General features: G+C 36.2%; 1 protein-coding gene and 1 long non-coding RNA gene across 3 annotated transcripts in view; one reads left to right on the forward strand and one right to left on the reverse strand.

Annotated features, from left to right (window-relative positions):
* The window catches only part of DLG2 (discs large MAGUK scaffold protein 2), a 1,965,529-nt gene that overhangs the window by 1,681,573 nt on the left and 267,996 nt on the right, over positions 1-15,960 (reverse strand). The gene's annotated exons all lie outside the window — the stretch shown is intronic.
* Positions 1-15,960, forward strand: part of LOC118984731 (uncharacterized) — a 293,126-nt gene that overhangs the window by 102,954 nt on the left and 174,212 nt on the right. The window contains exon 3 of the long non-coding RNA XR_005065979.1: positions 6,541-6,548. This is a non-coding gene — a long non-coding RNA (uncharacterized LOC118984731). The remainder of the gene's footprint in view (positions 1-6,540; positions 6,549-15,960) is intronic.

Here is a 15,960-nt window from a genome sequence, read left to right on the forward strand (position 1 = left end):
AATTCCATACTGTTTTCCATAATGGTTGTACCAGTCTGCAAGCTACTTCTTGATTTTTAATAAACATTTTTGAATAAAATATCCACAACTGAAATCTAATAAAGCTGATTATTAGACAATTATTTCTAGCAATCAATTTTAGTTTAATCTAAAAATAATTAAGAAATAATCATCTAATAATCAGTTTCACTTATTATATTGGCTTCCATAGAACCTCAACACTTTTATTCTAGATCTAGCCTTTGAGGATCTCCTTTCACATGGAAGGCAAGACTCTCACATCCCTGTAGTCATTTCATTTTGGTTTATACATTTCTAACAATTTGAATTCTAAATTCCCTGTTATGTATTTATTCACTGACTCACTCATACAATTGGATCTCATTCAATTTTAATCCCTCATACATGACATATAGCAGAAACTCTAGGTACTCAAAAATGTGTTCAGAGTGAAGAGATGATTGCATAAGTGTTCCTTATGCCCCTTTGCTTTCTTTTACTCAGAAACAATCAATTCTGATGAATAAATATTTGCCTCACAGGGAGTCATTTTACCACAGACCCAGCAAAATGTTAGAAAACAAAACCATTTAGTGTCGCACTGCAGGTTGAATTTTCAGTTCTGGGTAATGATATTTTTTCAGGTCTTTGGCAGCATTTACATAATTCATATTTAATAAGCCTGCTCTGTGCTCCCATAAAAGTTTGCACCCATCTCTACTTTAGAATTTGATATCAAGCTACATGGGTGTGCTTAAGACATAAGTCTTTGTTCTAGAGGGCAAGGATCTGCCCTGGCCAGCGTGACTCAATTACTTGGGCATTATCCTGCAAACCAGAGGGTTGTGGTTTGGTTTGATTCCCTGCAAGGGCAACCTGGGTTGTGAGTTCAGTCCCCAGTCAGAGCACAAGCAAGAGGCAACCAATCAATGTTTCTCTCTCACATTGATGTTTCTCTCCCTTTCTTTCCCCCTCCCTTCCCCTCCCTCTAGAATCAATACAAAAATAAAATAAAATAGAGGGCAAGGACGTGGTCTCACTCATTTCTACATCTCCCAGAACAACAAACAGATACCCCGGTATAAGCTGTGAAAACATATGTGGAATGGATGTTGTCAAATAATCTGACACAGTAACAGCAAACCGACCCCAGCCAAACAAACCACTGGCTATTGGAAACCATGTGGAACAACTCATTTTTAAAAAAGGAGTTTTCCAGATATCTTAGAGTTTAAGCCTTCAAAATAAATTTTTTATTTTTATTTTGTATACAAGCTTTTATAAAATATGCACATACTATTCTCTTCAGGAAATCACACTTAAAACAATTAAAACAACTTTGAACCTTGGCTATTTTGATAGAGCAAAATAATTTCTTCAGAGAGTTTATTCCACACAAAATGGTCTCAGACTACATTGCTTTTGTATTTTATGTTTGTTTTGTTGCACTTTGTTTTTCTTTTCCTGCCTTCTTTTCCAACCAAACTGTAAGATTTTACTCCTCAGGATCACAAATGTGCCTGCCCATTAGAAATTATTTCTCATTTATTTAATAACTTTCAAGTAGATGAGAAATAATAACTGTTGGCCGGAAGTGGACAAAAGGACCCCCCCTCCACTGCTGGTGGGAATGTAAACTGGCACAGCCACTATGGAAAACAGTATGGAGGCTCCTCAAAAAATTAAGAATAGATTTACTAGATGACCCAGGTATTCCTCTCTTGTGTATCTACCTGAAAAACTGGAAAACACTCGTTCATAAAGATGTCTGTACCCCTATGTTCATTGCAGTATTACTTACAATAACCAAGACATGGAAACAACCTAAGCACCCTTCTGTGGATGATTGGATAAAGAAGATGTGGCACATATATACAATGGAATGCTACTCAGCTATAAAAAAGATGAAATATTGCCATTTGTGATAACATGGATCTAAACATGAATGGATTTTGGGAGTATCATGCAAAGTGAAATAAGTCAGACAGAAAAGAACAAGAACTGTGTAATTTCAGGCAAATGTAGGATATAAAACAATAAACAACTTGTTTTATGATGAACAACAAAACCAAAAAACCAAAAAACTCGTAGCTACAGACGACAGAATGGTGGTTACCAGAGGAGAAGAGGACTGGGGTTCAGCAAAGTAGAAAAAGGGGGTGACATATGTGGTGACAAAAGGAGATTAGACTTTGGGTGGTGAGCACACAATGCAGTATACAGATGCTGTGTTATAAAGTCGTACACTAAAATTTATATTAAATGATGTTACCTTAGTAAATTTAATTAAAAATAGCTTTTATTCTGAGTAGAAACTTTATTTTTTCTAACTTTCAAAAATTCTTAGTAACATTTTTTATTGTTTATTGTGTTATAGTTATCCCAATTTTTCCCTTTTGCTCCCCTCCACCCACCCCTCTGGCCCTCGGTCAAACCCCTCTCCACCGCCCCTGTCCATGCACCACTCATACACGCTCCTTGACTAGTCCCTTCTCCTTCCTTCTACCATTCTCCCCCTCCCTCCATCTATCAGTCTGTTCCATGCTTCCATTTCTCTGCTTCTATTTTTCTCATTAGTTTATTTTGTTCATTAGATTCCAGCTTTAAGTAAGGTCATATAGTATCTGTCTTTTGCTGACTGGCTTATTTCACTTAGAATAATAGTCTCCAGTTCCACTTTTAGTTTTATGAGGAAATTCCATAGTGTTTTCAACAGTGGCTTCACCAGTCTGCCCTCCCACCAACGGTGCACTAGGGTCCCCTTTTCTCCACAACCTTGCCAGCACTTGTTGTTTGTTGATTTATTAATGATAGCCATTGTGATAGGTACAAGGTGATATCTCATTGTGATTTTAAGTTGCATCTCTCTGATGATTAGTAATGTTGAGCATCCTTTCATATGTCTTTAAGCCATCCTATGTCCTCCTTGGAGAAGTATCTATTCAGGTCCTTTGCCCACTTTTTAATTGGGTTGTTTGTCTTCCTGGTGTGGAGTCATATGTGTTCTTTACGTACTTTGGAGATTAAACCCTCATCCAATGTATTATTGGCAAATATGTTCTCCCATATGGCTCCCATCTACTTGGCCACCATCTTCTCCCTCTCTTATTTTTTTCAATATTTACTGATAAGCAATGTGTTAAGCACCTTAATTACATTATTTTATTTAATCCTAACAAATTTCTAAGAGAATATAGAATTGGCCCTGGCTCCTCAGAACTCTTTTTCTGTTTTTAATGACATGTTCTTCATGAGTAAAGCGGGCCAGTTTATTCAAAATAGTTGGGCTATTAACTAAACATGGCTGAACTGTTGCCATCCCTTTTTCAGAAAGCCCATCCCAATGATTTTATTTGTCAGCACCATTACAATGCGAGTAGATACTTCATGGTCAGTCACCTATTCTTTTACTTAATATTCACAATAATACATAATTGAGACTGCTAATGTCTTTCAAAAAGCTCCACATGGTGTCTTTACCAGGTAAGTACTTGGTAAAAAAAAAAAAAAGGTTGGTGAAAAAAGAGGAAACGATTGATAGTTTTCAAAGTAATGGAAAAGAATGTATATTGGGCCAGGGCACATGATTGTAACCAATGGCTAGCATTTCAGAAAAATGTATTTTTATTCTATCTTTGGGAGAACTTTCTAACAACTAGAAAAGACCCTAATGAGAAGAGTCAAGTCTGTATCTCAATCCTATACATTGAAAGTAGCCATCATTACAACCATGTAGCAACTGGCTTGTTAGGGTATCTCAGGCAAGTATCTGCTTCTATCTAGTTCTTTCCCAGTTCCTTTCATTTACAAGTCCAGTACATCTTTGTTGGAATTCTATTGGTGTCTATTGATTTTCATCTTCCCCCTTCTAAACTCCACCACCTGCACCATCTGCACTCTCTGCTCAGAAAGCCCCAGAAAATAAGTCTGACCCACTTGTTAGCCCACTGGCTAACATTCAGGTGACTTGCTCAAGCTTCCAGATGACATTGAATGAACATCAGATGGAATAAAAACAGCATGCATTGCATAAGGCCTTAGACTACTTGAATAAGATTCCTCAAAATTCTTAGGATTCCATAGCACCCCCAAGAGGCAGAAAAATTCAAGAGTACAGATTGTGGCATATCAGAGAAAATTGAGTTTGACTTCATAATCTTCTACTACATGGTAAAATATAGTACATAGTAAGAATAACTTCACAAGATTATTGACAGAATTAAATGAGATAATGTAGATAGGAGTTTGGGATACAGTTAATACGCTTGATAAATGTTAACTGTTCATAAGAGTGTTAATGTTAGACTCATAGCAAGTATGAAGGTACCAGGTCCAACATAAACCCATCATAAACAGAGAAATGAAAAGAATTACATTAAGGTCTGTTCTTGATCTATTTCATTCTGTCATTTGTGCCCAGGAACACAATCTATCATTTTAAGGAGTATGCAGCAGAGTGGTTTAGAAAATGGACTGCCTAGGTGTTGGCAAGAATATGGAGAAAAGGAAACCCTCATGCACTTCTTGGTGAGATTGTAAATTGATAACAGCCACCATGGAACACAGTATGGAGTTTCTGGAAAAAAACAACAACTAAAAATAGAACTACCATCTAACTGGGGAATGTCATTTCTGGGTATTTATCTAAAGAAAATAAGAACACTAATTTAAAAAGATATATGAATACTTATGTTTATTGCAGTGTTATTTATAATAGCCAAGATTTGGAAGCAAAGCAAACTAGATGTCCATCAACAGATGAATGGATAGAGCAGCTGTGGTACATATATACAATGGAATATTGATCAGCCATAAAAAATAATGACATCTTGTCATTTGGGACAACATGGATGGATGGATTTTACTTAGTGAAATAAGTCATCTAAAGAACAAAGAACAAAAAATAGCATAGGGTTTCACTTATATGTGGAATCTAAACAAACAAACAAAAACAGACTCATAGAAACAGAGACTAATCAAAAGGATGGGTATCAAAAGGGTACGGTGGGGGACTGCTGAAAAGAGAAAGGAGAATATAGACAACACTATTGTCAGATGATTACTAGAATTAGTTGGGTGATTACATTGTAAAGTATAAAATGTTGAATCACTATATTGTACAACTGAGGCTAATATAATCAATAAACTATACTTAATTTAAAAATTTTTTAAAGAAATGGACTGCCTAGGACTGGGTCCCAGGTCTTCCACTTATTAGTTGTGCGATCTTGGGCAAATCATTTAAATCTTCTGCTACTTAGTGTATTCATCTATAAAATTAAAATAATAATAAAACTTATCTTGCATGAGTGTTATGAGAATTATATGACTTAACACTGACATATGAGAGAGACACTAACAAACAGAGACCTATTATAAGGAATTGACTCTTGCAGTTACAGAGGTTGGCAACACTGAAATTGTAGGGCAGACCAGCAGTCTGGAAACCAAGGCAGGAGTTGGTGTTGCAGTCTTGAGGCAGTTTCTTCTCTGGGAAACACCAGTTTTTGCTCTTAAGGCCTTCAACTAATTGCATGAGGCTTACTCACATTATCTAGAATAATTGCCTTTACTTAAAGCCCAATAGATGTAGATGTTAACCACATGTGGCCAAATACTTTTGCAGAGGCATCTACATTAGTGTTTGATCATTAACTGGGCACTATAGCCTAATGAAGTTGATATAAAACTTAACCATCACAGTACTATAAAGAAATCTCATGAAGACTGTGTCTTACACATTTATTTTAGAAATTAGTTGAGCCAGTGATTTGAAGCATTAATGGCTTTGAGTTTACAAATCACTGTTGTGAACCCTATGTAAGAGAATGCCTTAGATTTTCTCATTATGTTATGTAATTAATATAATATCTGGTGTTACATTAATTGATTCATTTTTCATATCGGTTGTGGAGGATGATCACAAAATATCACATTTCTAAATAAAAAAACTCTTCTTAAATGAGTAACAAAGGATTATTCATATCTTGACAGGGCCTTATGTTATTAACTTTTAATCACTGTTTACACATATAAGTAACTCATACTTACAAAAGCAATAATGAAGATATAATTGACAATAGTAATGTCTGTAAAAATTTCAGAAAACGTTTAACTAATAGTGCATTAATAGAGATTTCCTGTCCTCCAAAACATCTGGAGCTACTGTCTAATTATGTTCTTTAACAATGTTACTAGTTGAATACATCTAAAATTTTCTGAAATAACCCCAATTTCAACTGCTCCACCCTGTTTTCATGTTTATTTAGTTTGAAAACTATGACTCTTTAGATAAGACATGTATTTATAATCTACTTATCTAATGAACATTTACTGATTGGCTACAATATGCAATGATCTGGACTAGTGCTAAGGGGATGTGAATTATACAGACAGGACCCCGTTCCTATCTCCATAATACTGTAGGGGAGTCATAGCCTGCTCACAAAGAACTATAATACACCGTGAAAAGTGCTAAGCTCTCTGAGGGAAAATATTGCTAAGCTGGCTCAAAACAAGAAGAGTATACTTCTTGACAAGAAGATCAGGTCTTTTTAAGGAGTCCATATAAAGTCCTCCATGGACAGGGTCAAAGACACGTGGATTTCCTCAGATCTACTACAACGCTATACAGGCAGCATTATGCCAAGCTTATGGAGTATGGAGACTTTGAAATATTTTTCACTGTTACATTTTATAATCAAGTTATTGATAGTGGTACCTCATGAACAAATCTCACTGCTTCACCATAATATTTTCAGAGTTGAACTGACCTCCATACAATGTAAGCTCCTTTCTCTATGGGAGCAAACCTTAGGGTATACGAAACCTCCTCTCTTTTTTTGTCTGGATGCTCTGCCAATTGAATAAGGAATAGGACTGTAAAATTGCATAATTACAAAAATGGCATAAAATTAATTTTTAAAAGACAGTGAGTTATTACAGGGGGTAAGCCAAGTTTGCAGCAGGAAAGAAGATAATCCTTACAACCTAACCATTCTCTCCAAGACTGCTATCGGCCCAGTAACACCTGATGATGAGAGTAACACAATCTGCTAGTAAAGTTGGATGCACAGGGAAGAAGGTGGAACTACATGGCATCATTTAGTCCATAATTATCCCATAATCTGCCACATAATGAGTACTTTAAAGGATAGAGTGAGCTGTGGAGCACCATGACTCATTTCTGTGCTTCTAACAAACCTCCTTGGGTATTTTAGCTAGGACTAGGGACCTTTTCCCTGGGCCAGCCAGGAGATTGTAAATCAGGCTTCTAATATAATACATACATATTTAGCAAAACAGGATTTTTCCCTCTGACATCACAGAAATGACAGTTAATCATCCACTCAGTAAACATGTATTGACTATTTGCTGCCTAACACCCTCTGAACCACATCATGACTGCATGAAGGAACACAGTACTCGATGTCAGGATGCCCACAATCTAACAGGTGAGGCACTTGAGCACCTATTTGTAGAGTTCTAGTACAAATGCGAGAAATGCTCTAAGAGGCCTTGAACAACACACAGAAGAGCAGAATCTATTCTACAGGAGAGAAGGATTCGTTCTACCTGATGTCATTGTAAGACTGGTGATAGACAAATAGGTCTTTAAAAGATGAAATAAAAAATTGCTAAATGAAAACAAAGGGAGAATATTCCAGACAGAAGGAATTACAAGAACAAAGCTTAATTAAGGCTTAACTGGTAATTTCTAAACTGTTGGATTGTAGAGGTTGAGTTAAAAGAGAAAACATTAGATTATAATGATCAATTAGAAGCCAAATTTTAGTAAGACTTGGCAAAAGCCTGAATTGTATCAGTAGCACAGTGAATGGAGAGAAAGGTCAAACTTAATTTCAAAGTGATTGATATCACTGGAATTTTACAGTTAAATATACTTGTACCAACTCAAAAATATACCCTCCGAGGTCCAGTATTTCTAGTATTAATGTGATCCAATTTTATTACATTTGAATGACACTAAGTAAAAAATTGAAGTACTTTCACCATTTTAGACCATATTATTAAAAATTTAGCTAGAGTACTCCAAGGAAAAGTATTACCATAAATTATTTATAGATAAATGCTGAGCCAGCACTCAGCTTCAACAAAGTAACCACCAGCTCTTAAGTTAAGTCCCTGGCCTCTTTAGGTAATTAATTTTGTAATCAGGATTTTCCTTTCTTTTACAAGTTAGTTTAACTGCAGTTTCTAAAGTTACCATAAGTTTCTTCTCTATAAATTAAGTTACTGCCCATTAGAAATGATATTTGTAAAGAAAAATCCACTACTCAGTGTCCTCAAAAAGAGTAATGCATAGTTCTCCAGGCAGCCAGTTGAGTATTTCCTACTGTGACAGCCACCTAATTGGTCTCCCAGCCGCCAGTTGCTCCCTTCTCTGATCTGTGATGCATGACACTGCCAGCTAATCTCCCTCAGCATAGCTGATAATGCCACTTCCTTGCACAAAAACTTTCTATGGCTCTTAGCTGCCTAAAGAAGAGAGTCTACGCTCTGTGTATTGTAACTAAGGCTCTCAATCAGACAGCTAGGGCCGCCTAATCAATCTCATCACTCGTGGCTCTGCTAAACCTGACTGCTCACCATTCAGAAAGCCTCTCCCACCTTTTCCTGGGAAGGGACATGGGATGCCAGGAACATATTTATTAATTCCCAAGACACTACATTTTATTGTGTGACTCTGACCAAGTTACCAACCTCTCCTGAGGCTCAGTTTCATCTTCTGCGAATTAGAAATAATAATATCTACCTACTATCTCAAATCCTACTTAAAGCATGGTGAGTGATCAATCAATAAAATACCTTGATGGGTTGCTATGGAAATTATAAGATCATATACAGGATGGGGCAAAAGTAGATTTACAGTTGTGTGAGTGGGAAACATAGTTTATTCTCATATTATTGTTAACTATTACATCATTTTCCATATGAACAACTGTAAACTTACTTTTGCCCACCATGTATTAAAAGTGCCTAACCCAAACTTCATTTACAGGTAATAGATTTTATTACTGTTTCCAATTTTGCTCACACAGTTTTCTCTACTTGGCATACCTGTCTCCTCAACCTAAGTTGTAAGCATCACACAAAAACCAGTGCTAAAGCTTTCTGGCCATTAAGCCATTTCCAATATTCTAGTGAAAATTAGACCTTTTCTCCTCTTGTGTAATGGGAAAATTATTGCCTTGAAATCAGATTCCTGACTCCATCACTTTCTCACAGTATGATCCTGGACAAGTTGCTTATCAGCTTCCTCATTCTAATACGGATACTGACATCAACAATACATGGCTCACTAAGCCATTAGGAGAATTGACTAAGATAAGCAATATTTTAAAAATTACATAATGGGCTATACATAGGAGACGCCATTACCCCTACTCAAGAATAAGATCAAATAAAGAACCTTGATCTTCCTCATCTTTGTAACTGATACAAAGTAAGGTATCAACTCCAAGAAGAAAATAACCAGTATCCAGGTAAGGAACTAAAGGATCTCAAGAAAGAAGAAAACAAGTAAAAGGAATAGGTCAAAGAGAGCTGCGCAGAGCTGAAGCTGTGAAAGAAAAATATGTTTCTGAGATTCACTTTTACGTACCAACCAATACGTGCAAAGGAAGGTGGATGCTTAAAGACACTGCACAACGATGAATACATATAGTGGATATTCTGTAAGTGATAAAGGGAAGGAAGGTAGGAAGGAGAAGGAGGAGTGGGAAGAAAGTAAAGGGAAAGAGAAGGGAGACAATCTATCATTCCTTTTAAGGGCTGATTTCCATGCCTCTTGCCAGGCTGGTATAATTTTAAAAAATAAAATAAAAATAAAATGAACTACTAGTTAAAGCTTATGTCTGAAACCATTCACTTCTTTTTTTAGGTTCCTTTTCCCCAATTGTGCCTTTTCTCTCTGGTCCACATCTCTCCCATCTCCCATTTATTATCATTTAGGTTCTTCCCACCATTACCCAGGCCAGGTAATTACTTTTCCACCCACACTCTCAAAAGAAAAAGTAAATTAACAAAAACAAAAGAGAAAAAACCTACTTCTCTGATTTAAATGTCAGTATGCAGCTCATTCAAAAGCCTACTGACATCAGCATGGCATTGCCCTACAGCAGGCATGTACACTCTAACAGGGGCTAAGACCCCACCCCCACCCTTCTTCCACCCTACCAAAACATCCATGCAAAGAATGCCAATACCTGTGGGCACATGAGAAGATATTTGTGCATGTATAGTGATGATAATAAGATTATCTTATATTCACATAATGCTTTTGCTTTACAAAATTCTTCCTCATCTGTTACTTGATCTAAATTCCCAAGGAGGAATGAGGACATAAAATAGAAAAATAAAATCCTACTTCTACCATACATTTTAATATAATGCAGTTTTATAGAACTCAGGTTTCAAAGCTCACTTACATATACTCTTTCATTTGATTCCTCCTCACATGGAATATTTTCCTCCATTTATTGATGAGAAAAGCAAGATTCTGAGATGTGACAGAACTTCCCACAAGATCATTATCAATGTAGCTGCTATTAATGGATTATTTACTAGGTTCGGGAACTGTGCTATAAGCACTTTATATGTCTTGCATATCAATCATTTTCCACTGCAATCTTATAGGCTAAATATTATTATTATCTTCACATTTTACTAATAAAGGACTTGAAGTTCAGAGAAGTTAAGTAATTTGACCATGGCTACACAACTAGCAAATGGAAAACCAAAATTCAAATGCAGACCTCTCAGATGATTCTCGAGTTTTCCTGTTGTGCCAAACTTCCTCTTTCCTAGCCCAGTGCTGTTACTGCAACATGTTTCAATAATTAATTGTTCAGTAATGTAAAAATGCTTTTTTCCTGTTACCAAGTTAGAATGGCAGGTTTTAGCTCAGCAACTCAAGCTCTTTGGAAAAAATAAACTAAAATATATAAATTCTTAAAGCAAAAGTGGGGAAGATATCATGTCTACTTCTTTCACAAAAGAATAGAAAATAGTTAAGCAGAAAACATATAACTGGGGCTACAAATTTGCTAATAGAATGTTGGCAGGCAGGAGAGTGATATGTACCTCAGCATGACACAGTATAGAAAGAGACAAATCCCTTACAGACTATTAAAAAAACACCTAAGGAAATGAAAACAAAGAAAACAAATGTTGGATTATATGGTTATGTTAAAATGTTTTAAAACAAGGAACTTTTTTATGTTCTTACAATAAATGCTGAGTGAGTCATTTTCATCATTTCAAAACTCAACACAAAACAGCTCTATTATGACCGCCGCTGACCCTCTGGGGTATCAGTAACACATTATAGATTAAAACGCGATAGAGGCAACAAATAAATCCTTTTTAAGTTAAGCAGTAAAAATTTTATCACATTATAGGCTGAAGAAGTGAAAAGAGAGATCTCTTCCTCTAGGCAACTGCCATAAAATTTCAAAAACTAGGTATTAAAGCTTGTATTTAAAAAATATTCCTAGGTTAGAGGTGAACAGGTAAATGTCATACTTTTTCAATACAAGAAAAGGCCAAAACCTTGACCTTCAGGTCTTTTAAAATACATATTATTAAAATGATGTCAAAGCTTTACTTTTGGGACCCATCTCATTTTGTTTCAAGGGAGAAATCAATCATTGGGAAGCTGCAGGGACGTCATAGGATACAAAACAATAACCCCACTGTCCTAGCCATCTACTTCAGTGTACATTAAATATTTACTTATATACAAATACATGCTCCCACTATAGGACCTCCATACTGACTAATCCCTCTGTCTGACATGCCAATTTGGTCTTGCCCCATATAACCTAATGGATACTTTCCTTATATCCTTTACACTTGTATTTGAATTTCACCTTGTCATTGAGGCCAATACTGACCACTCAATTAAAATTGCTATCCCTATAACCTTTCAACCAGATTTACTTTTCCCATAGCAGTCATCACATATTAATATATTATATACTTTGTTCAATTTTAATAATTACTTATTGTTTGCTGGTCACATTTCTCTTCCTTAAGAGCCTTCCCCTGGGGATGTGTAGAGGTGGAGGGGAGATAAAAAGCAGGTTTTCTTCCTCTCCTTGCGAAGTGGTAATAGAGTAAGTTCACACTACCAAATAAGTTTCAGGGGAACCAATTAGAACAGTATAAAACTCTTTCTAAAAATCTTTGTAATCAATAACTCCTGAACTTCCTAGCTTCTCCTCCCCACTCTTAATAACAGAACGTCTTAAAGAAATGTGTACCCCAAGAAATAACTTCTATTATGGAAATGGAATTAGACTGAACCAAGTAAGATCATGTTAGAAGAAGGCTATGAGAGAAATATTGTCAAATGACCAGCTATGAAGTGTTGAATCAGAATATTCTTATACAGAGAGATACATACTATCTTAGGAATATTTCAAAGTAAGTTTTTCTTGTGTTTTTCTTGTTTCTTACTTCCTTTTTTGAAATCAGTCTTAGAAGAAATAATAGATCTGTTAGGATGAGCCAGTGGTGAAGCAATAGGGATTAGTAAACATTTAGAAGAATGTCTGGTGCATAAGTAGCACTATGTAGATGTTTACTATTATTATCTATATTTTCAACATGTGTTCTATAATAATCAATTTTTATATAAATATGCACTGGATTAAAAAATGCTAGAAGGAAATATGTCGAAATGGTACCAGTGCTTATTTCAGGGAGAAGAGTGAGCTTTGATCTTCCTACTTCCCCATTCTACTTTCATGAATCCTGCACTCCAGTCAAACAGAACTAGCTGTAATCTCCCATATACACCCCATGCTTTATCATCTCCCTGACTTAACTTGGGCTGTTCTCCCTGCCTGGGACGTCCTTTCTGCCTATTTCTATACACTCTATCAATGTCCAAGGCATTTGTTAAGGCAATAATAGTAGCAGATAAGATTATTGAGTGCCTACTTATACCAGGCATATAATAGGCACCTGATATAGATAATATTATTTAATAAGTTCAAAGGCCTTTGAGTTAGATGCAATGGTTACTCCTGCTTTATTGATTAGGAAGCTAAAGTTTACAGTCATTAAATAACTTATTCAAGGTCATACCACTAGGAATGGCAGGACTAAGATACCTAACCCAAGGTTTGTTTGACTACAAAGTCAGTGTTTCAGGCACCATCCCAATGGACTCATCTTTTATTTTCCCCTCTGTTTTGCTTGTTAGTTTACATTGTTCATTAGATCCCACATATAAATGAAATCATATGGTGTCTGTCTTTCTCTGGCTGGCTTGTTTCTCCTAGCATAATACTCTCCAGGTCCATCGATGCTGTCCCATAGGTAAGATTTTCTTCTTTTTTATGGCCAAATAGTATTCCATTGTGTAAATGTTACAACAGCTTTTTTGTCGCTCATCTACTGATGGCCCTTTGGGCTGTCTCCAAATCTTGGTGATTGTAAATAATGTTGCAGTGAACAAAGGGGTGCATATACTCTTTCTAAATTAGTGTTTCAGGTGTCTTCCAATATATTATTACCAGAAGTGGGATAACTGGGTCAAAAGGCAATTCTATTTTTAGTTTTTTGAGGAAATTCCATACTGCTTTCCACAGTGGCTGTACCAGTCTGCATTCCCACCAATAGTGCACTAGGGTTCCCTTTTCTTCACAGCCTCATCAGTATTTGTTGTTTGCTGACTTATTGATGATAGTCAATCTGACAGGTGTGAGGTGATATCTCGCCCTTAAAAGTCCAGACTCTCAACTAGAGAGCAAGTTCCTTGAGGTCAGGGTCAATGCAAAATATATATTTTTAAACTTGTTTCCTAGTGAACATATTTAGCAGAGTCTAACACAGCAACTTAGACAATTAACATTTTTTAATTTTTTTATTATTGTTCAATTACAGTTGTCTCCATTTCCCCCTATTACTCTCCCCTGTTCCACCTCCCGTATTCAGTCATCCCCTACCATTGTCTTTGTCCCATGGGTCCTTTATACGTGTTCCTTGAATTGACCCTTCCCCTTCTTTCCCCTATTATCTCCCTCATCCCACCCTTCTGATCACTGTTAGTTTGTTCTTTATTTCAATGTCTCTGGTTATACTTTGCTTGCTTGTTTGTTTTGTTGATTAAGTTCCACTTATAGGTGACATCATATGGTATTTGTCTTTCATCACCTGGTTTATTTCACTTAGCATAATGCTCTCCAGTTTCATCCATGCTGTTGCAAAGGCTAGCAGTTTCTTCTTTCTTTCTGCTGCATAATATTTCATTGTGTAGATGTACCACAGATTTTTAATCCACTCATTTACTGATGAGTGCTTAGGCTGTTTCCAGCACTTGACTATTTTAAATAACATTGCTATGAACATTGAGGTACATAGGTTCTTTTAAATTGGTGTTTCAGGTTTCTTAGGGTATAATCCCAGCAGTGGAATTGCTGGGTCATAAGGGAGTTCCATCTTCAGTTTTTTGAGGAAATTCCATACTGTTTTCCACAGTGGCTACACCAGTCTGCATTCCCACCAACAGTGCACCAGGGTTCCTTTTTCTCCACAACACTGCCAGCACTTATTGTTTGTTGATTTGCTTATGGCCATTCTGACTGGTGTGAAGTGGTATCTCATTGCAGTTTTAATTTGCATTTTTCTGATGACTAGTGATGCTCATCATCCTTTCATATGTCTCTGTACCCCCTGTATGTGCTCCTTGGAGAATTGTCTACTCAGGTCCTTTGCCCATTTTTTAATTGCATTGTTTGTCTTCCTGGAATAGAGTTGTGTGAGGTCTTTGTATATTTTGGAGATCAAAGCCTTGTCTGAAGCATCACTAGCAAATATATTTTCCCATATAGTTGGTTCCCTTTTCACTGTGCTGATGTTTTCTTTAGCTGTGCAGGTTTTTGATTTGATATAGTACCATTTGTTTATTCTTTCTTTTATATTCCTTGCTCTAGGGGACAGACATATCAGTGAAAATATTGCTGCATGGAATACCTGAAATTTTCCTGCCTATGTTCTCCTCTAGGAGTTTTATTGTGTCATGACTTATATTTAAATCTTTTATCCATCTTGAGTTTATTTTTGTGTATGGTATAAGTTGGTGGTCGAGTTTCTTCTTTTCTTTCTTTTTTTTTTTGTGCATGTAGCTGTCCAGATTTCTCAACACCATTTGTTGAAGGGGCTATTTTTACTCCATTTTATACTTCTGCCCCTTTGTTGAATACTAATTGACCATAGAGACATGGGTTTATTTCTAGACAATTAATATTTAAGTAAAAGAATTAATGGATGAGTGAGTCATTCCATCAACTGTCACTTGAACTATGTATTTATTCTAAGAATACAGCTAGCTGTCATAGGAAGATTCAGATGGCCCTTGCTAAAAATAGAGAGTGAACTTTAGTATATTTGTGCTTGGGAAAAATTGCTCTAAGCCAAAATAACATAACTAAACTTTTCAACAAATTATTGATAGATGGGGGGTACAATTCTATGTGCTGGATAAAAGGCAATAAACAGATGAGAAATATCTTTGCCTTCATGAAGCTTAGATTTTACTGAGAGGGAAAACTAGCATTTAATTCTTGTGAAAATCCCAGTTTACAGGAAGGAACTGAGATATAGAGGAGCTAAGTAATCTCCTCAAAGTCACACTGCCAATTAGTTGTGGAACCTGGATTCAAACTCAAACTGTCTGACCATAAAGTGCTTGCTCTTAACAACTAGGTCATAATGTCTCTCTGATGGAGAATGGTAAGTGCTATGAAACCCAAAGGAAGGAATGGCAACAGGGAGTGCTGAGCAGGTGAGAAGGTATTTGAAATAGAATGCTATCAGAATCACTGAAAGGTGACAATAAAGACTTGAAAGAGGTGACTCCCCCACACCATGCAGATATCTGGAGGAATAACATTTCAGGCTAAAGACAAAGCAAGTGCAAAGATTTGG

This window comes from Sturnira hondurensis, unplaced genomic scaffold, assembly GCF_014824575.4.
Source record: "Sturnira hondurensis isolate 20B ecotype Veracruz unplaced genomic scaffold, ASM1482457v3 Scaffold0003801, whole genome shotgun sequence".
NCBI lineage: Eukaryota > Metazoa > Chordata > Mammalia > Chiroptera > Phyllostomidae > Sturnira > Sturnira hondurensis.